The following is a 27,856-nucleotide window of genomic DNA, read 5'->3' on the forward strand; positions in this document are numbered from 1 at the left end:
CCCCACATGTTCAGCACTTCCCTACTCTGTGTCCCTATACCCCCCATTCAGAATCTCCTTTCTCTGTATTGTGTCCCTATTTTCCCCTGTCCAGCATCAAGCTCCGTCTGTAGTCCTGTCCCTTTTCTCACTCTGTGTTCAACATCTCCCCACTGTGTCCCTATCTCCTTATGTTCAGCAAATCGTGTCCCTTTCTTTTGTGCCCCTTTTTCCCCTGTCCAGCATCTCCCATGTCCATATATGTCCCCTAAGTCCAGCATCGTTCATCTGTGTTCTTTTATGAAATACTTTAAAATCTCCCCCTTTAGGATCTAATACTCTAGAATGCATTGCCATTTGTTTTGTTGTTGTTTAATTCCCAAGATGTAATCTGAAGAAAACCGCATCAAGAAGTCTTGGTTTGTAGTTTGTACTTTCATAAGGTACTGTGGATGCAATCTTAGTCCGCTTCAATATATAGAAACCCCTCCACCCCCCCGCGCCTTAAAAACAAAACAACACTATTTCGACACGCTTTACAGCTGCGCACGCGTAGAATGACAGGAGGGAGGTCGCAGCCTAGCAAAGGCCGAGGAGGCGGTGACAATGACGTTTGCTTCGGCAGCTCCGCGGCCAATGAGACTCTCCGGATTTGGGGAAACAAAACACAGGACGGCGGGCGGAGACTTGGCAGGCGTCAAACAGTACGTCAGAGCAGTAGCAGCCAGTGGCGGTTCGCAGAGTGCCGCACTATCGGTCGGGGAGGCGCGCGCAGCTTGTTGACGTCCGACGGTTTAGGAAGGGAAAAGGAGGTGAGGAGGGGTGGTGACTTGTCTCGCGCTATTCCGCAGTAAAAAAGGAGGGCCGCGCTGCAGAGGTAGAACAGAAGGGGGCTCGCGCTTGGGAAGTGCTGTTCGTGCGCGTGTTGAGTCTTGCTTTCGCTCGCGCGCGCTTCTCCCGCCCATCGCTTGTAGCCAAGATGGCAGAGAAGACAGAAGGCAAAGAAGTCGGCGCTGAGACGAACCGCGGAGGAGGCGAAAAGTCGGGCGGCGATAGCCTAGGTCGGAGGGGGGCAGGCTAGCCTTTAAAGTTTAGAAAACTCGGAATGAAATGGTGGGGGAACAAGAAACAGGAAGGACGGGGCAGGCTTGAAAGAACGAAGCTTTCCAATATGGTGGCCGAAGGTAGCAGGATCGGAGCCTCGTTCAAAAATGGCCAGGGGAGGACTGAGCTAAGAGAAAGAAGGGGTTATTTCTTTTTTTTTGTTGCTGTTAAACTCCTTTTCGGCGAGAGTTCGAACTGGGGAATTAGCTGTCAGGATGTAGGGGGACCGGGGGGCAAGATCTGTCCGGGAAACCTAGGAAGAAGTTAGGTCTTTTCCAAAGAAAAGACAGTGGGAAGAAAGGGTGAGTATGGCTGTTATTGTCCTTTGTCCTTGAAGGGAAAAAAAAAAACCCAAAATGTCCTTGAGAGAGAGAAAAGCAACGCGTTTTTAAACACCGGGCTTTTACAAAAGTAGCCTTTTAAACATTTCTCAGCTGATCTGGAGGAATGTTTTGAAGACTATGGGAGAGAAAACTTTTTGATATAATAAAAAAAAGTGCTATAAAATATTCGAAGGGAAAAATGATGAGGTTGTTCCACTTTAAGTGATATTTTTGTTCTAGCACGTCAAGCACATTTATATAGCGATGTAGCAATTGAATTCCGTCGATGTTCTTGATGCATAAAGCCAAAAGGATTTGTTTTTGTTTTTTAATAGTCTGACAATTTTAATAGAGTGCTATGGTGACGTTGTTTTATTTTTGTAAATCTCGTTATCCCATTTGTTTACTGTACAAAACAGCAACTTAAGATCACATCAATAACTTAAAATTTTTATTTTTATTGAACTGTATAACAAAATATATTTTTTAAAAGTCGCACTTGGGATTTTTTTTTGGGTGTTGGCTTTTAACTCTTTCCAAGCCATCATGTAAAATACGTGTTTAAGAATACAGTTCCTTCAGCACTTACCAGAATATTGTTTATGTTGAAAACCATATTTTAACAATGCGTAAAGGTATATCTTCAAAATGAGTTGTAACATGAAAGCTTCCTGTTTTGGTTTTTTTGTTTTTTTTTTCTTTTTGGAAAATAGTTTTGAATGCTGAATTTACAGTTCTTAATGTGGTCTGTTCATTTGTATATGGAAGAATAACGAAACAAATCAGTTTATTATTTGACCTGGGTGAGAGGCACAATCACACTTTAGTTTACTGAGATTATTTAACCAGAAAAAGGTTAAAATGTTGATCTTTGATCAGCGTTTAATCTTTTTTTTATTTATGCATCTTTCTCGGTTTGCTAGTTCTTTTTGACTTCTCACCTTTTTATTTTGCACAATTCTTTTCTATAACTTTGTTTTAAGTTTGTCCAATTTGATATACTGCACAGGTTTGTATTATTAATCTCTTTTCTTCCTCCCCATGAATAACATTACTGAGGTATATGTATTATGGAAAGGGTATAATTTTAATGTAAATTACTGAAGTTAGAAGATTTGATATCTGACAACATTTGTTTATATGACCTTAAGTATTGGTGAAGGAATGGGTCAATATTTGGTTTACCCTTGTAATAATGATTTGGAACTACAAGATTGGATAATATACAACTATTGCACCACTGTTCTTGAAACATTTATGAATTAAATAGTTTAGCATTGAATAGTATAGCAAATTTTACTCAAAGACTTTTAAGAGTGTAATCTTGTGAAACAGTTGTCATATCTTATACTTTATTAAAACACCACTTTGATGATATTTATGGCAAAGAGGGGGAAGAGGTGGTGAGGTGTAGGGCAGAGTTCGGTAAGGATAAGCCCAACTTCAGTATACTCCTAACTTAATAGGTGCCTTTTCATTCCTTCGGCATTTGATTTGGTCTTAAAAGCTAGCTATGTTCTAACCATTCAAAAATAGAGTAAGGCTAAGTTTCTGTGAAGAGATGTTTGTATTTTAGAACATTGTTCAGTATGTTGGGCAAGATTTTTGAAATTTGCCTCGAATTTTGTGGGGGCTCAACTGATTTCACCAGGGGTGTGAAAATAAAAATGCAGGGTTTGATTGTCGGAAAATGTAGTTTAGGAAATGTGTTACAAGCACGTTGCTATAAAGCAAATCATTAAAGCTTAAAAATTTAAAAAGTTTATGTGAGAAGTACACACACACACACACACACATATATATATATATATATATATATTTTTTTTTATGTTGCATTTTAATATGCACAGAAGAGAATTGTGTATTTTTAGATATATTTTTGGCTTAATATATGTGTGAAACATGGAATATATTTTTGATTTTCAATTTATATAATGACAGTAATGTATAAACTTCTAGAAACAATGTAGGTCTCAGTTTCGGATGCTAGATTTCATTTTTCAGTATTGGGTATAATACAGTTTAGACTTCTGTATTATACGTTAAGCTGTAAACATTTTGTTTAAGGTTACAAGGGTACAGGTGTGCTAAATAAGTCTGGGATGTCATTCACAGGAATTGTTTTTTTTTTTTTTTAAACTTAACTGATAATGCTCATGAGTAAAAATAAATTATTTTAATTGGTTGAAAAACTTTATTTTAAGGTGACGGTACCATTGGCCACTACCCCTGCTGATTATTCTACAGAGATCCTGTTTTTTTATTGATATGGTAAGCCTTGTTTTACTAACATTTATTCAATTATTTCTTCAAAAGACTCATTTTTATGAGGTAATAAGAGTGCTTTAAGGGAGCTTAAATTGTGAGAATTTACTGCATGTATACTTGATTGATTTTAAGGCGTTTTAAAATGGGCATATTGCAGTGAAGCACTCATTTCATTTCCATTGAACATTAATGTAAACCATTTTTGTCATATTTTCATTCCATTAGTAAAGCAAAGGGAAGGGATTTTTATAACTGTAGGCAATTTCAAACCCTAGTTTGAATCTTTCTCTTTGGGGGGAAATAAAACATATAGTTCACACTAGGTATATTTTATTTGATGTGTTCTACAAATTCTTGATTGAAATTAGGATTATAGCTTTTCTAGCATGAGAGCCACTATATTTGCATGTGCATAGTCTCCTTTAGTAAATCTGTTGTAATTCATAGCGTATATGCATATTTCGAGTTACTTGTCGTAACATGCTTTGTGTCTGTCTTTTTTTTTTTTTTTTTTAATCCTTTGTTAATATTTTCTTAGATACTATATTGATGGCTACATTATCTTCAGACTGGAAATGTTGTAGCAGAATCTGAAAACTGTTGAGTACCTCAGGTATGCTACATAACAAGGTCTATTAATATAATACCAGAAACATATAACTGATGCATTTTTTAATATATTGTATTAACACACAAACTGCCATATATATTTTTCAATACACTAACACTTAAGAAAAACTTGATTGAGTCATAATGGCACAAAACACAGAATAAGGAAATAATCATACAAGCTTTAGCTGTCATACATAGAACCAAGAAAAGAAAATAAGCTCTGAAAGGAAAAACCTAACTCAAAGGAGAGATACGGAGATCTTACGGCAACTAGTTCAATCCAGGTTAACCCTTCCAATCGCAGCTTGTTACTCCCTTTCCTTTAAACAGTCCAAAAGCTGTTGTGGATCAAAGAAAAAATTTTTTCTACCTATAAATAAGGAAATTACAATATAAATGTGCTCCCCCATTGCAAAGACTCGTGGGTTAATCAAAACATATCAGGAAATACACATATAGGTGAACAAAAAAACCAGCTCATTAAAATGTCTGAAGAGTAGTCAATACAGTCTTAGGGTTGGGTTCAAAACACAAACATAACCAAGAGAGTAGATCTTCTACTGTTGGTTCCAAAGAACTCTCAAGAAACTCATGGGGCTTTTACTAAGGTATGCTAACATTTTTAGCTCATGCTGAAAATCAGCTGGCGCTAAATGCCAAGACCCCCATTATGTTTCTTTGGGTATCTCAGCGTTCAGCGTCAGCTGAATTTTAGCGTGAGCTAAAAACACTAGTGCACCTTTAGGAAAAGACCCCTCCCCCTCTCAGTTTCCTATGTGGGTTTTTTTTTTTTTTGTGGTTAGCCACTAACCCAAACTCTCTTCTTGGAAGCAGGGACAAATATATGGCTTGTAAAACAGGAATGATATTGTCCAATGGCATGCCCAACACTTCCTGAAAATCCTCTGCACAATATCCACTGAAGACTTCAAGGGCAACTTGGGAAATTTTAAATCTAAGATTTACTTCTGCCTTAATTTTTTCCCCAAATACTCTAGGCTGCATCAAATCCCTTTCCTTAATTTGAGCTGTATTGAAACTCTTGAATTCAGTCACTTGAACTTCTACCTGCTCTATCCTGGTAGCATGTTGACCCTATGCTTGGATCTGGCTGGTCAACTGTGTGGAAATGTCATATTTATGAGAAGTTGCTACTTTTTTTTTTTTTTTTTTTTTTTTTTTAAAGAGTTATCTAGATATTGGGTGGGGGGTTGGAGGGGTTGAGTGAGACGTAAATGGCTAAGCTTGGCAGTGATCTAGAGCTTTGATGTTTAGTTACTGATATTTTGTGATAAGCACTATTTTACCTAATGAAGTATTCAAGAGTATGATATTAGGAACAAGAGTCACTCAAAACCTATTGTTAGCATGGGCCAAGGAATTGTCAAGAGGGGAGGGGGAAGGGGGAAAAAATGGGGATGAAAAGTGTTTGGCGAAGTTGAATATGTTGTAAAAATGCTGTTTTGTATTTCAAACAATGTTATATGCATATTCTACATTACTTTGTATTGTGAGAATTGTTAATAAAACAGTTTAAACATAAAGAGTTATCTAGAGTTTGAAATGTGTCCCAGAGAGTTCCATTGTCATTACTGCGTCTTGCTGTCCCAGCCTGCACTAGCTCAGAAGATTGTTCAGATGAAGGCTTTTCAGAAGAAAGACCTACAGCTTTCTCTGGTGTCAGATTTTCCACTCTGATGGGGAGGAAGCAGCCAGTGGCATCCCCTCCTTAGCAGCAGCATCGGGCCCATGACGCCTGCCAACCTTGCCAGCATAATTGCTTCTGGGTTGTAGAGGTGCTAATCAAATGCCCCTTTCAGACTGAGCCCTGTCCAAAGTTGTTCATAGCCACAGGTACTTCCATTCATGGTCAAATGCCACACATCTCCAGTCGTCTGCAATGTGGGGGAGGGGGGCACCTTAGACACAGAAGTGTGTGCTCTACCTTAAACTTTCCTTTTCCCTATGAGCCAGCTAGTAAAAGTGCAACATCAGGAGCAGCAGCTCAAATCCTTACATCTCTCCCAGATGCCATCTTGGCTCTCTCCAATGCTGTAATTTCTATCTGAAAAGTTAGCATTGGTGTTAACTTTTTTTTCTGTGAAATTTAAGAAAACAAGCACTACATTAAGGGCCCTGTTTACTAAGCCACACAAACTTTTTAGCTCACACTAAAAATTAGTGTTTTCTAATGCTAGAGACACCCATAGGAATATAATGGGTGTGTCTATCATTAACACACCTATAGCACGGCTTAGTAAACAGGGGCCCAATGTACTACCACTTAGAACAGGCCTTATGTATCTAATTAATATGAGGCTATATCAGTTAACATTTCTTATGCACATTCTTGATCATATTGAATTAAGAAAAAATAGCACAAAATATGTTTTTGTTTTACAGAGATTGTGGTGCAAAATATTTCAGCATTTCTTTACTTTTCTGAACCTTCCAAGTAAGTACGGCCATGATGTTTCAATTGCAACAATTTGTGTTTATAAAATGTCAGAAAAAATATCTGCTAGAATACCTATCCACTCTTGTTATTTAGCAACTAAAATAATTCTGTTTGTTTCCTAAAGTCATTTCTAAGTCTATTTTTTTATATAAAACAAAAATTACTCATAATGTTGACGTGGGTCCAATTACATTTAAAATTTTAGGTTATTTTAATGACAGGCTTTTTGCAGTCTCTGGTTTAATTTTTACAGCTTCTTTCATGCTTATAACCTGGTGTAATCCTTTTTTGTAATGTAACACACTTGATAATAGCTCTGTTTTCAAATTCAGATTTTGAAAAATGTGTGTTTACTTTATATATTCAAGAATTAACATTAAATCAGCATTTTTCTGTCAGTTATCCTTTGGGGGGGGGGGGGGGGTTGGTTAACACTATCCATGAATGCACTTTGCTATTCAGAGATGGATGTGCCATTTGTAGCACAAATAGGGCCCTGTTTACTAAGCTGCGCTAAGGGCATGCTCGCATTTTGAGTGCGCACTAAATGCTAAAGACACCCATACATTCCTATGCGTGTCTCTAGCATTTAGTGCACCTTAGTAATCAGGGCCCTTACTTTCTTAAAATGTGAAGGGATCAAAGAAACATCACAAAAAATTAGTCTGTTTTTACTGGTAGGTAAAGTAATCATGTCTCCTTTTTAATTTAATGTAAACGCTTTGGAGACTCTAAGCCGCATTGAGCCTGCCATAAGTGGAAAAGCGCGGGGTACAAATATAACTAAAATAAATGCTAAAACAATGGCGTAATATAGATTATACAAGGAAGATGGAGCATTTTAAAGAAATGTGATTCAAAGGCAGCTTGAATACTACACCGTATTTTTTTTTTTTTTTTTTTAATGTGGATCAAGTTTCTTTCTGCTTTTTGTTTTGAATTAGCAAAACATGAGTAATTTCTTATATTTGATGTGACTTATTTTAGTGTGTTTAATCTTCATTTGAAATAGCATCCTGATATTACAGGGTGGATGCATAAAGAGTCTCGTACTGTACATTAACTGGCAGGCCAAAGAAGCTAACTTAAAACCACCTAAAGTTATTTGAATTAAAGTTATGTTCTTTGCGATTATCTCAACCTGAACATAAACATAAATCTGTTAGTTAAAAGTGAAGAACCAGTTAAGTAAGGTGTATGTGTTGGTGCTTTTAAAGGGTCCTTTCAGTGTGATGCACAAACGGCATCTGAGTTTATTAAATCTGTGTGTTAATTAGGACTCCCATTTTCTTTTTTCCACCAAACATGGGTTCCAGATACAGGAACCCATTTTATGTAGCTCAAAACTCCAAACAATTTCCTGACAAAAGAAGCCATATGTATATACACACACTCTTATGTTGTGGATAAATGGTCGAGTATATGAAGATTCTTTCACAGCTATTTTTTTTGTTTTGTTTTTTTTAATGCTGCCAAAAACGTAATTGAGCTGACTTGGCTGATATTTGACTCTGTTACACAGATCTCATAATAAAGGCTATGTTGATCTTTGCTGTGTTTTTACTTACCTAGTTGATGATGAGTGAAATGTTAAGGGGCCTATTTACTAAGCTGCGTTACTGCCTGGTGATTCTTTCATTAAGGAGCTGTGCCTTAAGGTCAACAGTTGTTACTACAGAGTAAATTTTAACTGCTCTGCTGATTTACCTCCACCTCAATGCATAATGCAACTAGCTATACTTCTTATCTGCCATGTTAATGCACAGAAAAATCACTACTATACATTAATCCCCAGATTCTATACATGGCTCTCAAAATTGGGTACAGATATTTGAGCATCGTTCCAAGATGTGTGCACAACTAAACTGTCTAATGAGCTAGTTGGTGCTAATTGGCACACACATCTTGCTGCATGCTATTCTATAACAATGTGTACGCAAATCCCATAGCACAAAACCCAAAAGAGGGTATGGGCAGGTCAAGGGCGTTCCTAAAATTTGCACACAGTGTTATGGAATACTATGGATGTGTGCCCAAATTGGGCTCTGGGAATTACACCTTGTTTCAGCAGACATACATCCTGGTGCTAAAATCAGCACTCAGTGCTATTCTGTAATGGGTGCTCATCTTTTGATGCCTATTGTAGAACACCATTGAGTGCATGTTTATATTTATTTATTTATATATATATATATTTTTTTTTTTTTTAAGCGCCATTTACCAATTCTAGCCCCAACTGTCTAGATGCCCTCCTAAAAATGTTGGGAACACCCTGAACAGTTAACTTGAGGCTTTACAGTTACTGAGAGTAACTGTAAAACCTTAACATACTTTAGTAAATAGGGATCTAAATGTTTAAGAGAATATTCTTGAGGAATGTTTAAATGCATTCTACAAAGAACAAGCAGAAGTGAATACCTTCATTTTCAATTTGTCATTCTGATACGAGTAGGAGAAAGTGAGCGAAGCAACACAGTTTGCTGTAAACAGTATGCACAACAAAATATCACACGTGCTAGGGAAAAATCTACTTGTTTAAAGGCTATTAATATCTCTGTAAGATTTATTATTATTATTATGACATTTATATCCCGCATTAGCCCGAGTACAGCTCGGGTTCAATGCAGCTTACATAACCATTAGAAAAGTATGAACGTGTTCAAAATATATTAACAAAAAGTAAAATACATCAAACTTGAGTTAGGAATAGATGTAATTAAATACTAAGGGCCCTGTTTACTAAGACGCGCTAGTGTTTTTAGCATGTGCTAAAAATTAGCATGTAGTAACGCCAGAGACTCCCATACATTCCTATGGGTGTCTAGCGTTAGTGCACGCTAAAAACGCTAGCTTGCCTGTAGCATGGCTTAGTAAACAGGGCCTTTAGTGATTTAAGGTAGGTAATTGAAATATGGAGGAAAAAGGTAAAGGGCTAGGAGTAGTGGGAGGTGGGATGAGGTAAAAGTAAATGCCGGGAGTTTATTTGAGAAGAGTGCTTATTTCCTTAAAGGCTAGACTGAAGAAGTGTTTTCAATAGGCTTCGGAATGACAAATAATCATTTGTGCATTTGATGGTTTTAGGTAAGGAGTTCCAAATTTTAGTGCCTTGATACTAAAAGTTAGCAGGATGGATTGTTTTGTAGTTTACTTTCTTACAATTTGCTGGACTGAAGAAGTGAGTTTTCAATAGGCTTCGGAATAACAAATAATCATTGGTGCAGTTTACTTTCTTACAGTTTAGGAAATGTAGGATAAGATGATTTAGTGGCATTACGTGAGGGTAATTCATGTAGTGGAGGAGTAGCCTAGTGGTTAGTGCAGTGGACTTTGATCCTTGGGAACTGAGTTTGATTCCCATTGCAGCTCCTTGTGACTCTGGGCAAGTCACTTAACCCTCCATTGCCCCTGGTACAAAATAAGTACCTGAATATATGTAAACCGCTTTGAATGTAGTTGCAAAAACCTCAGAAAGGCGGTATATCAAGTCCCATTTCCCTTTCCCTATATTGGTGCAGAACCATACAAAATTTTGTGATTGAAGGTACGTAGCTTGAATGATATTCTGTCTTTTAATGGCAACCAATGCAAATTGTATAGAAGGGGATTTGCTTTGGCAAAGTGTGGTAGTCTGACTATGAGACATGCGGCAGTGTTTTGAACGATTTGTAGTTTTTTTTTTTTTTTAGGAGATCCCCTTTAAGTCCTGCATAAATAGAGTTGCAGTAATGAAATTTTGTTAGGACTAAGAATTGAACTAATGTACGGAAGACTGATTTTGCAAAGAATGGTCTCAATCTCCTCAATTTCCATAATGAATTGAAATCTCTTGAGGCTATTTTGGAAATTTTTGTTATCTAGAGTGAGGAATTGATCTGTTGTGTCTCCTAAGAGTTTCATAGTTGAGTCAAGGGGATATATGATGTTCTCGGTGGTAAATGATTTAAGATAATAGCATGATGAGGATTAGTAACTATTAAGAATTTAGTTTTATCGATGTTGAGTTTTAATTTGAAATTGGATGCCCAATATTCCGTTACAGAGATACCTAATCAGATGATATGAGTAAATCCATTTATTTCTTTATGGGTCTTTCTACCGAGCTGCGGGAAAAAGGGCCATGCGCTAGCGGCGGGGGCCCTTTTTTCCATGTGACAGGGCCCTTTTTACCACAGCAGGTAAAAATAGCCCCAGCACACATGGTCATACGGTGAGAGAACTCTTACATGTAGCCATTGATGTGGTGATAAGGGCTTCCGTGCTAACCTGGTGGTAATGATTATCGCCGGGTTATCATCGCCCAAGCCATTTCCAAGGGTTTTCTTTTCCCCCTGGAAATGGCACGTGCTCTGGGCGGGACTACCACCATCAGCGGTGTTGGGCCGGTGGTAATCCCGGAAGAGCAAACAGTAAGCCCTCATTGGGCTTACCGCCACTATATAAAAGGACCCCTTAGTGAATGGAATATAAATGGTAACATCATGTGCATAAATCAATGTTGGGACACCATTTTTCTCCAGTAAATTGCCTAATGGAATCAACATGATGTTAAATAGGATGGGGGGCAATGGAGAGCCCTGGGGCACGCCACAAACGGAACCATGCTGATGAAATTGTACCTGATTGTTTCACTTGGTATGAACTAGACCTTAGGAAGCCTGAGAACCATTTTAACACAGCTCCACTGATTCTGTAAAGGTCAAGCATGTTAGGATATTATGATCAACAATGTCAAAGGCACTGGACATATCAAATTGGAGTATTAATATTTTATTACCAAAGCTAAGTTATCATCTAAATTTAGCTAGGAGGGTGGTGAGAACAGTTTCGGTACTGTGAGAAGGTCTAAAAACCGGATTGTGAGCTATGTACATACGTACATAAATATTGCTATACTGAGACAGACCGAAGGTCCATCAAGGTCAGCATCCTGTTTCCAACAGCAGCCAATCCAGGTCATAAGTACCCGGCAAGATCCCAAAAAAGTATAATACATTTTATGCTGCTTATTCTAGAAATAAACAGTGGAGTTTCCCCAAGTCCATTTTAATAATGGTCTATGGACTTTTCCTTTAGGATGCCGTCCAAACCTTTTTTTAAACCCCGCTAAACTAATTGCTTTTACTACATTCTCTGGCAACAAATTCCAGAGTTTAATTACACATTTGAGTGTGAAAAAATGTTCTCCAATTCATTTTAAATTTACTACTTTGTAGTTTCATTGCATGTCCCCTAGTCCTAGTATTTTTGGAAAGAGTAAACAAGTGATTCATGTCTATCTGTTCCATTCCACTCATTGTTTTATAGACCTCTTTCATATCTCCCCACAATGAAGTTGGAGATAGTCCGTTAGCTGGTGAGTGAATAACCCCTCCGTTATCTTTACAAATAATGGGATTGAAGCCGCTGGTTTGGGTGTTCTTGGTATGGGAGTCAAAATGTTGCCATTTTGATGGGGAATAGGCCTTGAGATAGCATTAAAGTCATTTTGAGTGCAAATAGCTTATGGGCAAATTTAGAGGCTGATTTGAGAAGGTAAGTAGGCATTTGTGAAGAGTGCATTTGACTTGATCAGTTGTAAGTGGGTGAAAGGCCAACCAGATTCTGTCTGCTTGGGGGCACAGTGGTGAAGGATCGTACAGATTAAGAAAATAATCTATTGATGTTAGGGAGTTATTTGTTCTTGTCTGATTTTAGTTATTTTTTCCTCGAAATATGATGACAATTGATCTGTTGGAGTGGGTTCATTTGTAGTAGTTACAGGTCGAGTATTAAATAGCTTATTTACTAGTGTGTAAAGTTTCTGTGGATTAACTGTGGGTTTTTTTTTTCACCTATAAGTTTTAAATAGTAAGTGGTTTTTGCTTTGATAATCATGCTCATGTATAATTTTAGGATTTTTTTTCCAATTAGTCCATTGTTAATTGGATTTGCTTTTGATCCAAATTCTTTCTTGTCTTCTACATGTATGTTTCTTCATTAGTAGGAATTTTTGTAACTTCTTTTTTGGTTGGGATTTGTTTGTAATTGGTGCAATTTCGTCTAGAACAGTTTTGCAAGTGTCATTCCATTGTTCGATGAAATTTGTAGTGGATTAGAGGTAGAGGAAATAAGTTACCAAGTGGTTCGTTTGACCAAAATTTTGAGGGGTCAGTTTTATCTCTGGTTTTGAAGGTACGTGATGTGTTAATCGGCTGAGATGAATGGATGGATTCTTTTCCAGTTTAGCTTGAAAGAAAAGCTGCTAAGTTCTTACAAAGTTATTGGGGACTTATGTGGTTCAGATATTTGAAAGTTAATAGGGTCTGTAAATTTGGTTGCTAATAAATCTAGCTGGTGTCCTTTGTTGTGGGAGGACATTCCATTGAAGAGTGAGAATTGCTAGACATTAAGGAAATCAAGGAATTGTTTAGTATGTAGATTAGTAGCATTGTCAAGATGTAAATTTATCTCCAGTCATATTGATATTGTCATTAACACACATGTTGGATATAGATTTGGATGTAAATTGATTTACTGGGTTTAGAATTCAGAATTCTAAAGCTAAGTTTACGTGTTTAACCAGCTCTATTTCGGAAGTATTCAAACATGTAATATTATGGATATGTAATGCCATATTCAGGTTCTGGGCACTAGTATGGATCTGCCTATCACAAGAGGCCATCCTTTTCCCTTAGAATTTCACTACATAATCCAGAGCAGTCCAGGTTGTATTTTTTTTTTATTTCCCCCCAACAATAAGCTATATGATCAGAAATACATGGTGTGAATATTTTGTAGCCTGTGGTAGCATGGATTTTGAACAGAATTTCAGAAGAGATATAAAGACTTCCTGTCCAGCAATTAGCAAATCAGTGCTTTGCTTAAAAAAAAAAAAATCTCAAGTGGGCCACATCCTAAAGTTAGATAGTTTGCAACAGACTGTGATGTAATCAAATTGATTACAAAACAGGTTGAGTAGAATAGAACTTAATGTAGCTCAATTCAGTGAAAAAAAAAGCAAGCTTTTTTTCGTTTTTGTATGACACATCCAATACCTTATTTTTAGCAAGAGATTGGGTAAAAATATTGGTTTTAAGTATGGGGGGGGGGGGTGTTCTTTTTTTCCTTTCATCAACAAAAGACTGCTGAGGAGGAGATATGATAGAGGTGTGTAAAACAATGAGTGGAGTGGAACAGGTAGATGTAAATTGATTATCATTTCAAAAAATACTAGGTCTAGGGGGCACGCAACGAAACTACAAAGTAGTAAATTTAAAATGAATCGGAGAAAAACTTTCTTCACTCAATGTGTAATTAAACACTGCAATTTGTTGCCAGAGAATGTAGTAAAAGCAGTTAGCAGGATTTAGAAAAGGTTTGGGTGGCATCCTAAAGCAAAAGTCCATAGACCATTATTAAAATGGACTTGGGGAAAATCCATTGCTTAAATGTATTGTATGTTTTTGGGATCTTGCCAGGTATTTGTGACATGGATTGACGCTATTGGAAACAGGATGCTGAGCTTGATGGACCTTCGGTCTGTCTCAGTATGTCAATACTTACGTACTTATGTGCTTAACCATATGAAGACGGTTCTAATTGGTCATTTTACTTAATTTCCTCTGCCTATGTTAGTCTGTGAACTGCTATTGTGGTGTACTCTGTAGGCAGAGAAACAAGAGTTGCTCTGCCCCCATGGACCTCTACTCCAGCCAGCAGCCACAGACTACCCTATCACCTTTACATGGATGTTCTGTTAGACTGGACATATATCAGCGGACCAAGATTTGTGTGTACAGACTCAGGAAGCCCCTGTTTGTCACTGTCACTTACCTTCTTTGGGTAAGTGGAAAGTGGAGGTCAGCTATTTTGTTTGGTTTGTGTCTAGAATAATGTAAATCTTTGTATTAAAAATAGGGTCATACTAGATAAAAGGAAATCATTGCTCTATATTACACAATGCCTAGATGAGGTTTCTTTTTTTTTTTTTTTAATTCAGATTTACGTTTCATCTGTGTTGTAATAAATGTGTTTGAACAGGATTTGGTGTGAAGGGATTGTCAGCATTACAAGAGTTTTTTGGTTTTTAAATGACAAAACATTTTCCCTAGATTTTGAATATCTTTGACAATCAGTAGTGTGGTGTTTTTTCCTGATTTAGTAAGATGCATTCTGATCATTAGTCACCACCTCTCTCATCTGTGTTTTTCTCCAGCTTTTTTTCAGCTTCCAGCCCAATGGAAGCACACCTCTCTAGGGTACCATGAATTTTGATTTACAACCACAGAGGGTTTAGCCCTATATTTTTGTTTCTCTAATAACTGTTCTCGCCACGTAGCTCAAGTCGTTGCCCAGAGGCCTGCACTTATTGCGCATAACTTATTTAGTTAATAAGCTAATCAGCTCTGATAATTGGATATTAAGCAATTATCTGCACTAATTGGCATAAAGAATTTACATGTACTACTCGCTAAGCAAATTCTGCACAGCAGTGCCTGTAAATTCATATCTACCTACTTCTTTTTATTCTGATACACTTAACTTATTTTTTCTTCATCAATACTCTGTAATCCCTGTTACTATGTAAGCCGCATTGAACCTGCTCTGAGTGGGAAAGCGCAAGGTACAAATGTAATAATAAATAAATAAATAATGTGCACTGCCAAAAAGGTGTGGCTATGGGCATGGAATGAGCGGGTCATGGGCGTTCCAGAGAACTACATGCAGTGTTATAGAATAGAACTGCTCTGCGTCTAACTTGGCGTAAATGGCTGCACCTAGACTTAGGCACTATCATGGTCGCTCGGCATATTCTGAATCTAGTATACACAAAGTGTGGATAATTTGTGCTTTTTTTTTTCCTTCTTCATATGCCTGTTCCTGGATTCTTATTTTCTAAGGCTCCTTTATTACTTTACAGTTATCCTGACTCTTTAGAATCCATGTGCTTGATTTGAAATAGTGACCGCTTGGTTATTGATTACAGAATGATGACAGATATAGCTGAAAAATGATCTGAGGAAGACTATTATACATATACCTCTATATTTAAATGTGCAGTGGAGCACCATGTGATTTGATCCAACAATGGGGAGGTCACAGTTTAAGGCTTCAAGCGGGTAGACTGAGGAGCAACTTAAGGACATATATATTCACAGAAAGATTGGTTGATAAATAGCTTCCTGGGGAGATAGTTGATTCAAAAAATATATATCTAAATATTAGAAAGCATGGGAGAAAAAGAAGCTTCCTACTTCAGAAGAGGTAAACGAAGTAGGATAGCATATTAGATAACTATAGTGGTAAGGGTAAATGTTAGAGCAGCATGAAAGACCATGCTGATATCTTTACCAGTTCAACTTAATTTTGATTTCATTTTCTCTATCAACCCTTAAGAACAGTTGCATCCAGGTGAATTCACACATATATTATACTTGTTTTACAAAGCCTATGTTATAGCATTATTTATTGTACTTTACAATCTGTTTATGTAATTTTTAATATGTATTGTTCATTTAATTTATGTAATACACATTGAACCTGAGTCACTCTTGGGCTAATGTGGGTTAAAAATGTCATAAATAATAACTGCTGTTGCTGCTTTATTTAATGTTAAATTAAATGAATGCTGACTTTTTTTTTCTCTTTCCTTGAAATGTCATGATCCAGTCCACCTTTCCCAGCTTCTTGCAAGAAGTGTTTACCTTGTAGATAAATAAAATATGTATATACCTTCCTAAAGTTGTCATTTCATGTTACAGTAGAGCACTGTTATCGAATAAGTCAAACAATTATGTATGTGTGAAAATACTTTAGCTTTTGGAGTTACTAATTTTTGTATATATCCTTGACATACGAAGTGGGGGTTTGCAGATAAGTACTTTTGTCACTTCCAATTTTTTTTATTCTGTTACTGTGATTTTTGAGAAATGAAAATGTAACACTAATCCTCAAAGAAACTTATAACTTTAATAGTCCTTTTTTTTTTTTGTTAATGATAGATTCCAAATATCATGCATGTGCATTTATTAGAGCATACAAAATGTGTTTTGACCTCGCATGTGTTATAGGTTGTGCATTTAAATTAACATGACTATGTGAAATAAACTAGAAAAAAATCTGAAAGTGGTAGTTCTGGGATCTGCATTCTTCCCTAGTGGGGGGGGGGGGGGTGGCGGAGAATAGGCATACCCAGCACTAATCGGTTAGTGCAGCTACATTGCATCACATGGTTAATGCATGAGCCCTTTCTGCCTACTACTACTACTACTTAACATTTCTACTAAATAGGTGATGGTAAGAGCTCACGCACTAATTGGGAAGTTAGGGGTCCATTTACCGCAGCGGGTAGAAAAGCCCCCAGCAGACATGGCCATGCGGTGAGAGAACTCTTATTGCATGGCCATGTGGAAAGGAGCCCTTATGCCACCCATTGGAGATGGTGATAAGGACTCCCTCGCTAACCCAGCAGTAACTGGGCAGCGCATGGCGATTACCGCCAGGTTATTGCCATCCAAGCCATTTGCGGGGTTTTCTTTCTCCATGGAAATGGCTCGGGTTGGGACTACTGCTGGCGGCTGCGTTGGGCCGACGGTAGTCCCGGAAGAGTGAGCGGTTAAGTCCACGTTGGGCTTACCGTTGCTCTGTAAAAGGGCCCCTTGGTGCCTGGCCATTAATAGGAAAAATGGAAATGCAGCCATTTTATAGCCGTTGTAAAAGTGGCCTCAGTGCATGGGAAAACTCACAGGCTAGTCATAGCACAGGCCACCTTTAGCGCAGTTTTGTAAAAGGGCCCTTAGGTGTTCAGATACATATAAATTTTTAGCAAGAGACCCAACGTGATTAAAATCAAACATAAATTTCTATAATAATTTGGACCCATTTATTAAATGGGTTTACCATCAACAAAGAAAAGAACTGTTATTGGAAGAATTCTCGTGCATATTTTTTTGGGGGGTGGGATGGGGGGGACAGCATGATAGTTGCAGAGCTTTTCTTTATGAAGACAATTTATTATTTTTTTTTTAAATCAAATTCCATGAATGTTGGGCCACAAATTATTCCCAGTGCAAATGAAAACTTCTAGCAGATTACTCTGTATTTGCATCATGAATTTTGGCCTCATTAGAAAACTGAGTTTGTGTACTTGTGAGTAGTTTGCCATACTGTGTGAAGGCAGAAATAATGTTAGCTGACCAACCCTTTATGGCTAAATGAATTTTGACTTGAAACAGTTGGACACTAGGCTATATAGCCTATGCATCATGTTTCAAAATAACAGGACCCATTTTAATTTTCTTCATAAATAAATGACTGAGTTTACAATGATAAAACTTGATACACCGCTTGACTGGTAGCATACAGCGGTTTACATTAAAAGTAAACAATATCTCAGACAAAAAATAAATAAAACTTGGCTCACAAATAAGCTTTAAGATAGAGATACAGAATGATCATACCACAAAGATGTAGCATGATCATAATTCATGATTTGCAAATAATATCTCATTTACAGTTAGTTGGTCAACATTTTTTTTTTCATAGAAGATAAATAAGCACATAAGGTTTTTGAGACAAAACGTTATGGAGCAAAAATTTACTAAAGTTTTCTGACACAGTGATCATTTGTACTGAAGAAACTTATTTGCAAAATTGATATTACTGGCAATTTTAATCTTGATGCCAAGGTCGTTGACCAAGTTGAAGATCTGGTATTAAATGGGGATACTTCACAGATGCGCGCCACACAAAGCATTTTGAACATGAACTTTAAACTGTTGGTGCAAATAAATGTTTAAAATGTTTGTATGCAGATTGGTTTTGTGCATAACTTAGGCCCCTTTTATCAAGTGGTGGTGTGTGTGTGTATATATATATATATATTTTTTTTTTTTAAATCCAATGAGCCGGAAATGGCATGTGTTGGGGGCAGGCACTATCACCGGGCTCCTGCAGGAGCCCAGTGGTAGTTCTAGATTGGCATGTGGCAAAGCAGTGTTATGGGTACCGCCATTTTGTAAAAGGGGCTCTTGGTAACCTAACCTCCTTGTATGGGTCTCCCTTTTCACCTTATTGCTTCTTTTAATGTATTTTTTGTAAACTGCCTAGCTACTTAAGGATTTTGCAGTGTATTAAAGTTGAACCTTGAATGTACTATTCACATTTATCATTTTCATTTGTTCACCTGACATTTCAAAGTACATTTTATGTGAAGTTTTTGAAAGGAATATTTATCACATTTTAATTTTTGCGTAATCATTTTATAGCTCTGTTATGGATGTATTTTTAAGCCAAACGTTTTATCATTCTTCACCCAGCCATTTGTTGTAGAGATAAATAAAATCCCATTATTTTGAAACTGTGTAGATTTTATAATGTTGTTCATATATGTAAGTTATATTAGAGTCCCTTTTACTAAAAGGTAGCATGCGCTAATGGACACTTGTATGCACTAAGGGGATCCTTTACAAAGGTACGCTAGTGTTTTTAGCATGCGCTGACCAGGTAGATGCCCATAATCCTATAGTCATCTACACGGTTAATGCACGCTAACTTTTAGCCTACGCACCTTTGTAAAAGAGGCCCTAAGTGCATAGATTTACAATAGTGTGTGCTAAATGCTGTGCGTCATAAGCTTTAGTAAAAGGCCTGTTTCTAGATTATTCAGACCTAAAACTGTTCTTTGACTCTTTGCTCTATACACTGTTCCTGCTTAACATATTTTTCTCCCATTTTAATTATTTTGATACTCCTCTGGTAACAAGTCTTTAAATATTCCCCCCACCTCCCACATGTAGTCAGTTTTAAGAAAAACAATTGTTTCCAACTTTATCACACAGCTGTTCTCTAATCACTTACGTTTCAGTGACCAATTCCATATCACACAGCTGTTCTCTAATCACTTATGTCTCAGTGACCAATTCCAAATTCTGTTAAAATTATCAGTCTTCTCCCCAGGATCTTTTGAATGGGTGTGCCACCTAGCTGATATTACTGACCACCCGGCTAATGTAACAAAATTTTTTTATAATACTGTTCCGTATTCCCCTGTCCACAGCTTGCTGTCCGTGTCATAGAACTGGCAAAAATTTCTGGGGAGAAGGCTGTAAATGGACAGGAGTTATTTTTCTTTGCTTGAGCATTCACATAAGATTGAGGGGGTCTTTTACTAAAGCTTAGTTCAAGTTATCTGCAACAGGGCCCATAAGAATAAAATGGGCCCTGCTGCAGATAACTCAAGCTAAACTTTAGTAAAAGACCCCCCTGAGGCTTCACCTCTTTTTACCTGTTTGGACCACTCATATATACTGAGTTTTGTAATGACAACTTTCAGTCTACACTGCTAAAGCAATCTGTTGCTTCATGCAGTATGTTTTTATATCTTCTGTTGTGGAAAACCATTGCTAGGAGATAGCAGAACAGCTTTCTGCTCTTCGTATATAAATTCTCATCTCTAGAAATAAGATATTGTAGGCAGTTGAGTGGGGTTAGTCACTGGGGCCTTAACCCCATCAATATTTTGTCCAGTGCAGCCTCAGTAACTAGCACACACACATATGAGATGATGGTAGAGACCTGCACGGTATGTAAGCTGGTAGCAACTAAAGGATTGTTTTTTATTTTTGTTTTTGCTAATGTGACATAAATCTGAAATTGAAAGGATCATTGTTCATTATCTCTTAGGGTCCTGTTTACTAAGCCACGCTGTAGGCGTGCTAACAATGGAGACACCCATTATATTCCTATGGGTGTCTCTAGCGTTAGTGTGTGCTAAGTTTTAGCATGTGTTAAAGTTTGCGCGCCTAAAACACGGCTTAGTAAACAGGGCCCTTAATGACTTATTGACATTTTACCCTATGACACAAATGTATATAGCGAAACATGAGTTGTCATTGGAATATTTGCTGATTTTTTTTTTTTTTTTAATTATTTTTTTGTTACAGCATGATGGACAAGTTGCTCCGCTCTGTTTGACAAACATTAAAGCAATGGTAAGTAAACTTGTGTTTTGAAACTATTTGGAATGGGTGTCCTCCATACAAAGTTACTATTTGAACTTTGTATGAATTTAGAGGGATGGGGATTTGTGTAATTTTATTTCACCATCTAATTTTAAGGTGGCTTCATGTTTTAGGTCACTGTAAGAACATACGTGACTAGAAAAGGTGGCTAAAGTAGTGGATCCAGAATATTGAGACTGGCCAGTCTTTCATGTCATTGGGCCATAAACAGTCTGCAAAAGTTATATTTGAACTTTTTAAAAAAATTTTTACATAGAAGGGTGGGGTTTGCTCTGTTGTATTACAAATTGTTTACTCTAGCAGAATTTATTAAAACCTCATTTTTTGTTTCTGGTGACTTAAGTTACCTTTTCACAGAGATGGTCATGTATAGTTAAAAACAAACAAACCTAAAGTTCAATCCTTGTGTACTTTTTCTTTAGATAAAAAATTACAAAAACATATCCATGTTGATAAAACTTGCAGTAACTTCAAAGGCAGTTGAACTTTTGTAATTTTAAGAGGCATCTATTTTAAGAGGTTTCCCCTGCATTTCTATTTTTGTAGGACCTTATATTTAATATAAAATACATTTTCTATAGGTTGTTGTGGAACATTTCTGAATGCAAATCATTCTGAATTAAATTCATATCGGACCTTTTCAATACAACACTGATAGTTTTATTTTTCGACATAGATAAAAGAACGCATTTCCCATAATGTTTTTTAAAATACAAAATCAGATTGACAGTTTTAATCAGTGACTCCAAAAGATCTTAAAAATGCTTTCTTAAATGTTTTTCCTGCAATTCCCACAGTGTACTTTGCCTTTTATTAATGGGATATTTGTATGAAAGAGCATATTTGATCTTATTGCTAGATTTGCCTTTTTTCCAGCTTGTAAATCCTTTTAAATGAGATTATACTAATCCAAAATATTTTAAAATTTAACTACAGTAACTTGTTTTGATAATTTTGGATTTCCTCTAATGGATAGGCAAGGGTCTTAAAAAATTATAAGATTCACACGTTGAATTGCCGGTAACTAGTTTTAAGAATATTGGACTGTTGTGTATTGTACAGCAGATCTTTTTATTTACAAATCTGGACACATTTCCCCTTATTATAATTTTTATTTTATATCAGGTCAGTCTGACGTAAAAATTTTAAACTAATTTATGATGTTGTTTGGCAAGGAAGAAGATACGAGTCTTCGTGTCCCTGTGAAATTCACACCAAAATCATGTATACCATGGCAAATATAAATGATTTTTTTTCCTACGTTCTGAAAACAACATAATTGTTTTCAACAATCTTCAAGTGTGCTCTTTCAAGGAGCAACCGTATTGTAGTATTTGTGTGGATTTCTTGAATGGATCATTAGTTTCGCTTTTCTTCTGACCCTGGAATCTTTGACCCTGATGGAATAAACAAATTTACCGATTTTAAAGTGTAAATTTGGCTAATGATTTCTACAACAGAAAAATGTATAAAATGTGTAACTAGATTTCCAATGTCTGTTGGCAAAGTAACTGTTCAGTGTACAGCATTGTGTGTGTGTGTGTGTGTGTGTATGTATTAATAGAAAAATGTTTGTTTCTATTTTAGGGGCCCTTTTATTAAGCCGTGTAGGCACATACGCGTGTCCTACACGTGTCTATTTTGAACTACCACCCGGCTACTGGGTGGCCCGGTCGGTAATTTCATTTTCTGTGTGTGCCCACTACGTGCCCCCAAATATTTCTGGCATGCAGCACTAACCAGGTGTTGTTCAGCATTGTACATGCACTGCCGATTACCACCTGGTTAATGTGCGAGACTTTACCGCTAGGTCAATGGGTGGCGGTAAGAACTCAGGTCCAAAATGGACCGCACCAATTTTTATTTTGCCGCACATCCATTTTCGTCTTAAAAAAAGGCCTTTTTTGCAGCTGGCTTAGGCTAACACAAACACTACAGTTACTCAATATGCTCTTCTATTAACTCCAGACAGCAGAAGAGGAAGTAATTCTTTGATTCACATTTTAGCATTAATGTTTTCTAGTAGTCTGACACACTTTTTGATGAAACTGTTAGTCAATTTTAAACAAACTAGAATTGCTGCTACTACCCCTAAGTTACATAAGGGATAAGTCAATATAACATTGGTATGTGTATCAGGATTCTGATACCAACCACATGGTGGTGTTATGCTTGGGTCTGAGGAAAGAAGGAAAAAGATGGTTGCCACTACTGTGGCAGTCCCAGCCAGCCAATGAATAGCACAAAGGTGTGTCTTGAGATGCCCTGTTATGCTGTCTAGGGTGGAAAAGTAAAAATGGACTTTTTGAAGTGGCTGTTTTCCATCATTCTTCTTGCCACTCCTTTTCCTTTTTTAATTGGAAAAAAAATGGAAGTATTTTAGTGAAATGGGATATAATTAACTGGCTGGTAATTGGAATTAAAATGTCAAGTTGAGAACTTTCACAGTTTTTTTTAAAGCAATGTTTGGATTATATGGGTTAAGTGCAGAAATATAAAGTTTGAACATGCATGGCAGAATCTATGACTTTAGGGTATCACACTGAAAGTGGAGGAGTGGCCTAGTGGTTAGGGTGGTGGACTTGGGTCCTGAGGAACTGAGTTCGATTCCCGGCACAGGCAGCTCCTTGTGACTCTGAGCAAGTCACTTAACCCTCCATTGCTTGCCGCATTGAGCCTGCCATGAGTGGGAAAGCGCGGGGTACAAATGTAACAAAACAAAAAAAAAGTGTAAAGCTGTTTGCTTGGAGGGGAGGCTACAAAGGGGGAATTTGAACCCAGCTTTATTTTTTGTACTTTTCCATATACCAGAGCTAATAATTTTCAATTTTTTATAAATATTCATGGGGGTATTTGTATATATGTGTGTGTCTTTGTCAAACAATCATCTTTTGAGGTGTCTGTTTACAATAAATGTTTTTTTCTGAGGGCAAGCAGGATGTGATGTGTGCGTGCCTGTCTTTGTCAATCATCTTTTGACACTTCATCTGTTTACAATAAATTTTATGCTCTACCTGTAAAAAAAAAGTAAGAACATAAAATGGATCTTTGATCTGACTCAGTGTGGCAGAAGCAGCCCAGTATTCAACAATGGCCAGTCCACGTCACAACTACCCAGCAAGATCACAGAGTAGATCATTCCTTTTTTTTTTGTACACACCCAAAGATAAACTGTCTTTCCCAAATCTACATGGATGTTAATGGTTTAAGGAATGGCCTCTAGGAACTTGTTTTAAAGCATTTTAAAAACCTGGCTATCCCAACTGCTTTGACCACATCCTCTGGTAACAAATTCCATAGTTTAGTTTTTTTTTTTTTTTTTTTTGGGGGGGAGGTGGGTCCTTCTTTAGAAAGTTTGTGTGCTTCCTGATAGCCTCATACTGCCTCGGTACTCTTAAAGGGTAAACAGTTCCCTATTTTCTCATTTCACCCATGAAGCCTCTCAGGTAGCACATCTCTTCATGCTAGAAAACCCTAACCTGTTTTGACTTTTCTTCAGGGGGAATCATTTCTGTCTAATTTATCAAATTCCAGATCCCTCTGCCCCTCTTGCAGGAGTTGTATGCAAATGATTCTCTCATTGAATGAGAGAGGGGGTGTCTGAAAATCAACATCAAGCCAATGACTTGATTTATACAAGTTTCAGTTTTCTAGTTTACTAAGCCACACGGCAATGACACAGTGTAGTAAGAGCATAGACCTTGCTATGAAGGAACCATAGTGGCTGTTATTTACTAGACATTTTTCTATTGTCTTCCCATTTATTGGTTCTTACTAATTTTATTTAAATGTGCTTTATTTCACCAATTTTCATTACAGTAATTTTCACATTTACTGTAATCTAAGGCTTTTCTTAGCTGCTTATTCCCTTAACCGTTCCAAAGTGGCTTACAATAAAGAGAGCCAATAACAATCATTGGGAATTTACAAAGGAAGAATAGCCAATTTTCTTCATATATTTTTGAAAAAGTTTTTTTTTTTTTTAATGCTTCTGCAATGACAACCTTCTTAACAATCCATGGCAGACTATTCCAAACATCTGGAAGAAAGAAGACCTTTTCAAGACATGTTTAAATTGTAAGCCCTTGACATGACAATTTTTAATAAGCCACAATCGGAGGAATGAAGTCTTCTATTAAGACGTGGCAGTTCTATCAAATCTTATCAAATAATGACATGCAGTTAAACTGGTAAAATTGCTTCTGAAAAATTTACAGTTGTATTAAAAAAACAAAACAAAACAAAAAACCCTTTGACAAGCTCCCAATCTTTCCAAAACGCATACCAGGTTAGAAAGGCTGCATAATCACTTCTACATGGAAGAGGGAACAGTCTATACTTACTGCTGTCCAATACAACAGGAAAATAACTAGTTCTATAGTTGATGAATGTAGCTTAAACTTTATATCACGGTTTTCGTGACTCTCACTGGAGCAGCATGCTTTATAGATAGCGCTATACAAATGATGATAATAGGTCTAAGGGTACTGTTTTTCCATCTGAAAAACTACTTCAGTAAATGTACAAAGCAGCCCCCAGACTTTATAAAATATCTGAATTTTGTCACTTTTTTTTCCTCCATCTATTACTTTGCATGAAGTTAACTTCCAGTTAAATATTTATTTTAAAAAATGTGTAATGCATATTTGTGGTTATAATGAAAATGAATTGTAGTTGAATGGAAACCATTATTTTTAATAATGGAAGCCATAAAAATTGGTTCTTTTCAGATTTAGCATTTGAATGGAGATAGACCACAGTCTAATAAATGGTTCCTTCTTCAGTTAGGGCCTCTTTTATCAAACCGCATTAGTGGTTTCCTTCCAGAATTCCGAGTGAGCCCATTCAAAGTGAATGGGCTTTGTTGGTATTACCGCACCAGGTGCTGCTAGCGCAGCTTGATAAGACTCCTTTACCCCTGGATTTTATATAGCCCACCTAGTGTTCCATGCCAAAATCCACGTGGATTCTATAACAGCATGCATAACTTAATTGGCTTAACAGCACTTAAGCAATAATAGCACTAATTGACAATTAGAATTTATGCGCACTAATTGCTAAGATTATTCTGTAATGCAGAGCGCCTAAATTTTAATGCGCACAGGCAAAAAGGGACATGACTATGGGCAGGGAAATGAACGTTTCATGGGTATTCCAAAATTTACACACTTAGTTTTAGAATATGGCCCAGTAAGCCTAAATCTACATACTGGGATTTATGCTGTTTTCGTTGGTGTAAATGGATGCACACAGTTTTATGTGCTAGGATGCCAACTAAGCGTATTCTGTATACTATGCTTAAATCTAGGTGCCACCTATAGAATACATTTAGGTGGAAACATTTTCCGTGTGGATTTTTTAATCACCATAGAATCCCACCTTAGTGACTGCCTGACCACATTTAAAAAACAACAACTTTATTTTCCTGTTCCATCTTTGTGCATCAATACAGTACTAGGCAAACCTACTCTGTACTATGCATCTTTTAATATTAAAAAATTCCTATGTATAGTGGTTGGGCCATTGACACTCCATGATAGTATTTTTATGGGAGGAGGCTTTATTTCTTTCAAATACTTGAAGATATTTTGAAATGAGTGATCCATCAAGTGAAAGGATAAATTTAGTATAATAGAAGGGAGTATTTATCTTCTGAAAGCTAGGCAAGAAACGAATTGCTAGTAGAGAAGGTTTGTTTGTGTTTTTTTTTTAGTTTAGCTAATGTGTTTTCTTGATATAGTTGCCTTTTGGTCAAAGAGACAGTGAAGCGGTTTACAAATCAGTGTAAGAAGAGAAAGAGTATACAGTTTTTTTTTAGTCAGCGTTTATTACTGAGCTGCTTGTATGCAATTTTTCATTTAGAAAATCTTATTCAGATCATTGGTATTCATTGGTATTCTCTGATTTGCATTTTTTCTGATTTTTGTGTGATTGTGAATAAATACAAAATGGAAAATACTCCAATCTAGAAATCCTTTCTTGAATATCACTAGATCTAGTGCAGTCATTGTTGCAGAAAGTTACTGGAGCTTTTCATTTTTAAACTGCAACACACAACTAATTTTTAATAAGTTAGCTTGGTTAAATTAGCTTGTGTGACTTAAAATAGTGAAATAGCGGCAAGGTTTACCCTGTCATGGTAGTCATTTAGGAAGACTATGTTAAGATGCATATTGAAAATGTTGTCGAAGTAGACTGTTTGTTTTTTTTTTTGCTTGTCCTGGATGAGATTATCAACATTCCAACAACATTTTCTTTCTAATTTTCCATTAAGACATCAATGAGCCAAGTGAAGTGGAGCCCTCTACCAGTGGGAAATCCAAGATGGCAGTTCTAATAGTCTTGGACTTGATTGGGAGATAAGGAATGGACTAAAGCATGAGTGCTGGAGTAGATTTTCCAAGAGAAGGGCATTTTAAAATGGACTCCCAACTTCTTAAAACCCTACAAGATCTGAGTTTCTGAACAAACTACAAAAAAAGGACTTTGGACTTATTTCCTATTGGTTATTTCTTCGTTGACAAGAAAATGGTTGCAGCTAGGTTTTCTGGCATATGTCCATGTATGCTTGCAAAATGTGTTACAGACATGGTAAAATAATCAAAATAGCTCTTCGAATTCATAATGTAAAAATGTGGAATGAATTTTAAGGCTTTTAAAAATAAAAAGGTTTTAATATTCTCTTATTGTGTTTCTCTTTTGTTTTGAAGGTTTATACTGGAATATGCACTATATTTGGCGAATTCATTTATACAAGTGCTTTACCTAAATTTTAAATATTTGGTTATACTAAGGGCCTTGTTTACTAAGCAGCATTAAGGGGCACGCTAGTGGTTTTAGCGTGCATTAAACGCTAAGGACACTCTTAGGAATATATGGGGGTGTCTAGCATTTAATGCGTGCTAAAAATGCTAGTGCATTTTAGTAAACAGGGCCCTAAATGTTTGTTTTTTTTTCCTCTTTCTCACAACTTTTAATGGAAATTATTCTTGATGACTCTTTTTTTCTACCCAGTTTGCTTCAGCAAATTATTTGCGACTGTTACTTTTTGTTTTTTTTTTGGGGGGGGGGGGGGGGGACTTGGCTTGGAATATCATCTAATTGTTTGTTTC

General features: G+C 36.7%; 1 long non-coding RNA gene across 2 annotated transcripts; it reads left to right on the forward strand.

Annotated features, from left to right (window-relative positions):
- LOC115459895 lies at positions 1–27,425 on the forward strand. Of its 2 annotated transcripts, XR_003940344.1 has the most exons (6): positions 1–1,385; positions 3,611–3,677; positions 4,213–4,287; positions 6,690–6,741; positions 20,667–20,714; positions 27,019–27,425. It is a non-coding gene; the product is annotated as an uncharacterized LOC115459895 (long non-coding RNA). The 2 variants fall into 2 exon arrangements; XR_003940345.1 differs by lacking the exon at positions 3,611–3,677 and having other exon boundaries at positions 2–1,385.
- The last annotated feature ends 431 nt before the right edge of the window (positions 27,426–27,856 follow it).

This window comes from Microcaecilia unicolor, chromosome 1, assembly GCF_901765095.1.
Source record: "Microcaecilia unicolor chromosome 1, aMicUni1.1, whole genome shotgun sequence".
Lineage (NCBI taxonomy): Eukaryota > Metazoa > Chordata > Amphibia > Gymnophiona > Siphonopidae > Microcaecilia > Microcaecilia unicolor.